Raw genomic sequence first — 7,833 nt, forward strand, 5'->3', positions numbered from 1 at the left:
TTAATTGACACCCCTGGCCTTAGGTAGGTGCAGCATTGCAGAACACATTAACATTAATACTAATGTAAATCAGGACACCTCCAAAGGAAAAAATAAAAACTCTCAAAGGGCCGGCAGAGGGTGAACTCAGCAGACGAGGGCATGCTTTGCCCTCTGATGGATCCCAGCACACCCAGCCCCCCAAGCAATCCCACAGCCACCCCCACCTCCACCAAAACAAAACAAAATTTAAATTCCCCAGAATTGTCAGTCTGTCCGGAAATTGGCCAGCCCAGCCGAGAGCCGGTGAGCTTGGAATGTGGAACTAAGTGTGAGTGAGGAGAGGTGTGGGGGTCAGATGACCGATCTGAGGGCTGAGAAATGTCAAGATCTGAAATGACCTGGTCAATCTTGCAAGGTCCTTTATTTTGCCTCTGGGTGTCCTGTTTTCAGGCGCTCTTTCCAGATAAGGCTTATTTATAGCTGCTTATTTATAGGCTTTGGCATTCTCAGCATTTGCCTATCAGGAGTGAATTAGGAGGGAGAATCTGGAATGGGGCCTATAACTGGTTAAATTACAATGAAATAACACTTCTCTCAGGGCTATTGTTGAAAATTAGGTGAGTTAATACAACAAATAATGCTTGTCACTGACTGGCAGAAGTCACTGTTCAGTAAAATGGAAACTAATAATAATATTTGTTTTGTTTTGCTTTATTTTTTGCCATTTTTTTAATTTTAGATCACACCTGTTGATACTCAAGGCTTACTCCTGGCTCTGCACTCAGGAATCACTCCAGCTGTGCTCTGGGGATGACCTTTAGGGCTGCTGGACTCTAACCCTGGTTGACCACATATATATATAAAAGGCCCTATCCTCAGTACTGACCCCAGGAAAATTCTTATTTATTGAAACAGAAATGAGAAAGTAAGTTCATGGGAAAATTAAAGTTGACCAAATGGAATTTAGCCTGTTAATTTGCCACTCTCCAGAGGTCAGGATTGATGGGTCAAAGGGTCAAAGTGTGGGATGGGGAGTCCCAGAGAGATAGCACAGCTGTAGGGTGTTTTTTTTGTACTTGGCCAACCCCAGACAAACCCAGGTTCAATCCCTGCCATCTCATATGGTCCCCAGAGCTTGCCAGGAGTGAATTTTGAGTGCAGAGCCAGGAATAACCCCTGAGCTCCGTTGGGTGTGCCCCACCCCCCAAAAAAGGGTCAGGGTGCCTGCCCTCCTTAACATTGGGCAGGTAGAAGTCCCTGAGCATCACCAGGTGTCATCCAGAAAACAAATAAAATTACCTGGAGAATGAGCTTTTACAAAGTACTAATGACTGAGCCTCACTCCATAGATTTTCATTTTTGGGGGGAAGGGGTTGGTTTTTGGGTCACACTTGGCTGCACTCAGGGGATACTCCTGGCTCTGCATTCACAAATCGCTCCTAGTAGGCACAGGAGAGCATATGTATGGGATGCTGGGTTTCGAACCACCATCCGCCCTGGATTGGCTGCGTGCAAGGCAAACGCCCTACCACTGTGCTATCTCTCTGGCCCTCACTCCATAGCTCTTGATTTGACTTATCTCAGTAGAATCCTGGTTGAATTTCATGGAAGCAATATAAATGAAGAAGCACTTCCCGTTAATTGAAAAAAAGAATTCTACTGAATATGATTAAAATGTATAGAACACTTGGCACTTAAATTTTCACCACCTTATATTTTATTGAATTAGAAAAGATTAAGCATTAAAGTTCATTTCTGTTTCAAATTGCTTTATGAAGAAGAAAAAAATCACTATTTCATCTGGTACCCTCAGTATTGTAGGACATTTTTGCTATGAAGTCAGTACCCTGATTATCTCTAGAAATTAAACTCATCCTTCAGGAATCATCTCAACCATTTATTAGGGCCTGAGAAATAGCGTAATGGGGAGGGCACTAGCCTTGCATACGACCAACCTGGATTCCATTCCTGGCATCTCATATCATCCGCTGAACACCACCAAGAGTAATACCTCAATGCAGAACCAGGAGTGAACCCTGAGCATCAATGGGTACTGTCCAAAAACCAAAAAGAAAAGAATATACTTTTTTTTTTTTTTAATTTTTGGGCCATACCCGTCAACACTCAGGGGTTAGTCATAGCTCTGCACTCAGAAATCACTTCTGGCAGGCTCGGAACCATATGGGATGCCAGGAATCGAATCCGGGTTCATTCCTGCTTGGCTGAGTTCAAGGCAAACGCCCTACTGCTGTGCTATCTCTCCGGCCCCCCAAAAATATACTTTTTAAAAATATAAATTTCATAAAATTAGTACTTCTTTATGCCATTGCATATACTATAGTTTAAAAATACATAGAGAACAGCAAATTGGATACTACCTTACATGCAGCCGACTTGAGTTCGATCTCTGGCACCTTATATAGCTTCAAGCCACTCCTGGAGTGACTCCTGAGCACCGAGCTAAGAGCTACCCTTGAGCACAACTGGAAGTAGTTCCCCTAAAAAATAATAAAAGACTAAAATTACAAAGAGCTATCAACACACTGGGGCTGAGGCGGTGGCACAAGAGGTAGGGCGTCTGCCTTGCACGCACTAGCCTAGGACAGACCGCGGTTCTATCTTCTGGTGTCCCAGATGGTCCCGCAAGCCAGGAGCGATTTCTGAGTGCATAGCCAGGAGTAAACCCTGAGCGTCACCAGGTGTGGCCCCAAAAAGAAAAACAAACAAAAGAAAGTGACTAGAATCAATCAATCAAAAAAAAAACAAAAACAAGATATAGCTAGTGGTAGAGCACTTTGTTTGCAAATGTGACACCCTGATTCCAATCCCTGGAAAAAAGGTAGGGAAAATCAAGAGAAGGAAAGACGAAGGGAAGGAAAGGGAAAAAGAAGGGGAGAAAGAAAAGGAAATTTTGTCAACAAAGCAGAGAAAAGGAACCCGCAAAATCCATAATCTTTGTTTAAATATAACTTAATGCAGCTTCTAAAATTGAATTTATTTATTTATTTATTTTGGTTTTGGGGTCACACCCAGCAGCGCTCAGGGGTTATTCCTGGCTCTATGGTCAGAAATTGCTCCTGGCAGACTCGGGGGACCATAGGGGATGCCGGGATTGGAACCAACGTTCTTCTGCATGCAAGGCAAACGCTCCACCTCCATGCTATCTCTCCGGCCCCCCAAATTGAAATATTTTGAAAGGTGCAGAGCACCTTGTTATGCTTTAAAAAGTGAGAGAAAGGACTGGTGGGCAGTTGCCTTGCATGTGGCCAAGAGTTTTGATCCTCGGCATCCCAAATAGACCCTTGGGCCTACCAGGAGTGATTGCTAAGAGCAGAGCATGTGTGTATGAGGGAGAGGGGAGGGGGGAGGAGGGGAGATTAGGGGCCAAGGGAAAAGTACAGGGTTAAAGCATTTGCTTGACACTTTCCTTTTTATTCCAGTCACTACATATCCCTAAGCACAGAAATGACCTCTGAGCCCAGAGCCAAGAGTAAGCCCTCAATACTGCTGGGTCTGGCCCAAGCTCCTTCCCCAAAGTTATATTAAAGGTAAGAAAATTAAAACTATTATATGATACCATGTTAAGACTGGTTTATGGTTACATTATTTCATTCAAAAAGCTAAAGCTAGGCAGTTTATCTGAAACTACTTTCATTTTGAGGGCGGTGAAGTTAGGTCCTTGTCAGAGTTTTTAGGGGCTACTCCTAGCATTGTGTTGCCATGGAATGAGCAGCCTAGGTCCTTTGAAAACCCTTTGTAGGGGGCCGGAGAGATAGCATAGAGCGGTATAGAGCGGTAAATATCTCAGGGGGACCTCCAAATGAGTCGGGAATTCCACATGCACCCCTCTAATGACTCCAAGAGGCACAGATCATACAAAAGCAAAGGGTTTTATTACACAAGTATATGCAGGGGCCTCAATGTCGCCTAACAATAATAAGCCAGAGGATGAGGGCCTCGAACCAGATTTAACAAGCCTTTATATAGCTTTTCAGACAGTGGAAAATTACAGTAGGGTGGTCCATTTCAGGTAGGGTGGTCCATTTAACATTTGCTCAGTTACAGTTTTGCAAGATTTAGATAACCACAAATCACAAGGTTTGCAACTGTTAAAATGTATCTTTTGGTCATAGTCTTGGGATTTAGGAAGGGGTGGGGTTCATGGCATCAAGGGCGAGTCCTTGGGAAGCTGCAGAAAAAAATTATTTTATTTCTTTTATCTTTTACTATTTGGGGTGAAGGGTGAGAAAGATGAGGTTTGGGTCACACATCAATATCTTCAGCGTCTATTCCTGCTTAGACTAACCTCTGTGGTGCTGGGAGGACATTTTGTGGTGCTCGAATTCAAACGGGGGTTCAGTTTTATGCAAAGCAAGCACCTGACCTCCTATCTATTTAGATATCTTTTATTAATTTTTTTTAAATTAAGACATAGTTGAGAGTAACATTATATTAGTTTGGTATTTCAACATAATGGTTCATTATTGGGGCCAGAGCGGTGGCACAAGAGGGAGGGTGTTTGCCTTGCATATGCTGACCTAAGATAGACTGAGGTTTGATTCCTCAGGCATCCCATAAGGTCCCCAAAGCCAGGAGCGATTTCTGAGCACATAGCCCGGAGTAACTAACCCTTGAGTGTCACCAGGTGTGCCCCCCCCCAAAAAAAATAATGGTTCAATATTTGTAGATGTTGTAAAATGACCATCACCAATAAGTCTTGTTTGTTTTGTTTGGGGCCACACCTCGAAGCACTCAGGGGTTGTTACTCCTGGCTCCTCACTCAGAAATTGCTCCTAGCAGGCCCTTGAGGCCATGTGGGATGCAGAGAATTGAAGGGGTCATCCTGGGTCAGGGCATGCAAGACAAACACCCTAGAGCTGTGCAATTACTGCAGCCCCAATTAAGAAATATTTTGATGCTAGTTCTCCAACTTTATTTTCCACTTAGTTTGCTTCATTCAGGTTATTAACTTGAAAACATTGTTTGGTTGCATTATGAAGGGTCTCAGTGTCTGGGAAGAGAAAAAATTGTCAAGGATACTTCAGACAATTTTCCTCTAAATGTAAGGGCATTCCTAGGGGTGCATTCTGATTTTCAGGGACTTTTGCCTTCGTGAACTCCTACTATTAAAAAAAAAATGTTTAGTGTCTTTATGATTCAGTTAATATAAAAACAAATTTAATCCAACTGAATCATTGTTATTTTCTGATATTAATAGAAATACAAATATTTTCACCCAATCTGGGTAAATTGACTCTAGGCATTGCTATCACTTCTTCCTCTCTCTACTCCAATGCAAATTGTTCTGGTGACATCAATCATATTGAAAATATATTGGAAGAGCTTAAACTTTTTTCCCCTTTTTTCTGTTTCCTTTTTACTTTTTTTTGGCTAACTGCCCCTCTTCTTATGAAAACTAACAACTTCAGTTGTTTTCCCCCTTAGGCCAAAACAATCACCAAGCTCTAAACTGAAGATAAGAAAATGCTAAAAAAAAAAAAAAAAAAAAAAAAAAAAAAAGGTGTGAGAGTTAGTACAGGGATTAAGTCATTTACCTTGCATGCAGCCAACCTAGTTTTTTTCTGTTGAGTATACCCAAAATGCAGAAGAAAGAAAGAGATAAGATATTTACCTAGGGGTAAAAATTGTTTGTTTTATTTAAGCTCTTCCTTTACCTTCGCTTTGTAAAGTTTGTCTTTTGACTTTGAGATGTTTTTGTTAACTTGAGTGAAGGAATAGGATGAACCAGGAACTTGGCTGAGAAACCAAAGGACTGACTCACAGACTGCCTTTAGAACCCCAGGTTCTATTCCCAGAAGCACATAGTCCCCTGAATACCATCAGGAGTGACTATTGAGTACTGCTGGTTGTAGTTCATAACCCACCTACCCCTCACTGTCTCCCCCAAAATCCCAACATTTTAATACATAAAGTAGGAGCTTCTACTTTCTGGAATTTTACACTAATGTTGATAGTGATCTTTAGAAAGAGAATTAATCTTTTTGTTTGTTTTGGGGGCACACCCTGTGACACTCAGGGGTTACTCTTGGCTCTGCACTCAGAAATCATTCCTGGCAGGCTGGGGGATCATGTGGGATGTCGGAAATTGAAGGTGGGTCCTTGCCTGGTTGGTAGAGTGCAAGGCAAACGCCCTACTGCTGTGCTATTTCTCTGGCCCTAAAAAAATTAAACTTTTAATTCTATCAAAATTCTCAAGAAAAAAGAATGATAATGGTTGCTATTTATAATGAATACATAGGACATTTTGAGACTAAATGAATTTTAGTATCTACCCAGTGCTCCTGGCATCTTAGATCAAAGATGCTGGGTTAAGCCTATTTAATTTGTATCCAAATTATATGTTTGAACATTAGAGACACGATGGAGCTGTGTATACTTTATATCTTGCTTGCTTCGTTTTGGCTGGTGACAGTTTTCTGTCTGATAGATAATAACAATGCTTTTTATTTATAGGTGGTATAACATCTTTCATCTAAGAAGTTCAAGCAAGTCAGCAATTATGACTCATTGTTCCTTAAAATATCTCAACAGAACTCAAGATGACGTGCATTAAGGCACACTGGTTTATGAATAAAGAAACAAGAAATGGAGGCATTAAAGTGCAAAAAAACGAGTAAGGGATGGAATTCACAGTAACACGCACAACACAAGCTCTCCACCTCCTACCTCCATTTCTATGATTGGGCATGACCAATAGTAAATATTTCCTTTCTGTAAGAGTTAGATCTTTTTGGGCTTTAATTGATTGTGCTTATGTTCAAGACAAAGTAATGCTTCTCCCCCTACCTCTTTATTTTGGTTAATACCTAGCTCCATGTTTGGAGAGCATGTGATCCAGTTCTTTGCATCATTTCCTTGGCCCAAGATAATACTTCTTTACTATAAAGATAACTCTTTGCTTTAAAACTGTTGTTAAAGTCACTGCCTGCTTACAGTAATGTTGTTGTTTATGCCTTTAATGTCCAATGTCTTTGAAGCTCCACTAATGGAAAGAACCTAAGACCCATCAGTCACAGTCGGGAGGTACTCCGTGTAGATTTTTTTTTAGGGTACGAAAGGAGACTAGAAGTTTAGATGCATTCAATTCTGACAGATTTCTTGGTTTTATTAAAGAACTCACCTCTGAGACTCCTGAACATTGCTGCCAGGAATAGCCTCAGATGTCCTGAAAAGTCGCTCTCCTGTCACATAGAGTAGGAGTTCTGAGATTAAGGCTCTTTCCTTGCATGAGGTTGACTCTGCTTTAATCCCTAGAACTCTCTCACCCACGCTTCCACCCTCCGAACACCATGCTGCCAGGAGCCAGAGCACAGAGCCAAGAATTGCTCCTAAGCATCTGTGGACGTGGTATAAAAATAAAACAAAACAATCCTCCTCTGAGGTTTTTTGTTTGGGTTCACATCCAGCAATGCTCAGGGCTTTCCTCCTGGCTCTGCACACCTGGTGGGGCTGTAGGCACCATAGGGCAGCATTTTCAATCACTGTGCCACGGTACACTAGTGTGCCGTGAGATATTACCTGGTGTGTCATGGGAAAAATTCCCATTTCATCCGTAACATGCGGCTTGAGCTCACAAATAGACCAATCATTAGACTATTTCATAATAAAGTAATTATAAATAATTTCTTTGTGTTTGATTCCTATTCAAGAGAATTACTTTATGTGTAGTAAATTAGGCAGAGTTAGATTTTTTTTTTTAACATTTTCCTAAGGGTGGTGTGCCTCGTGATTTTTTTTTTGTTTGTTTTTTGTTTTTGGGCCACACCCTGTGACGCTCAGGGGTTACTCCTGGCTATGCGCTCAGAAGTTGCTCCTGGCTTCTTGGGGGAC

This window comes from Suncus etruscus, chromosome 13 (genome assembly GCF_024139225.1).
Source record: "Suncus etruscus isolate mSunEtr1 chromosome 13, mSunEtr1.pri.cur, whole genome shotgun sequence".
NCBI classification, from domain to species: Eukaryota; Metazoa; Chordata; class Mammalia; order Eulipotyphla; family Soricidae; genus Suncus; species Suncus etruscus.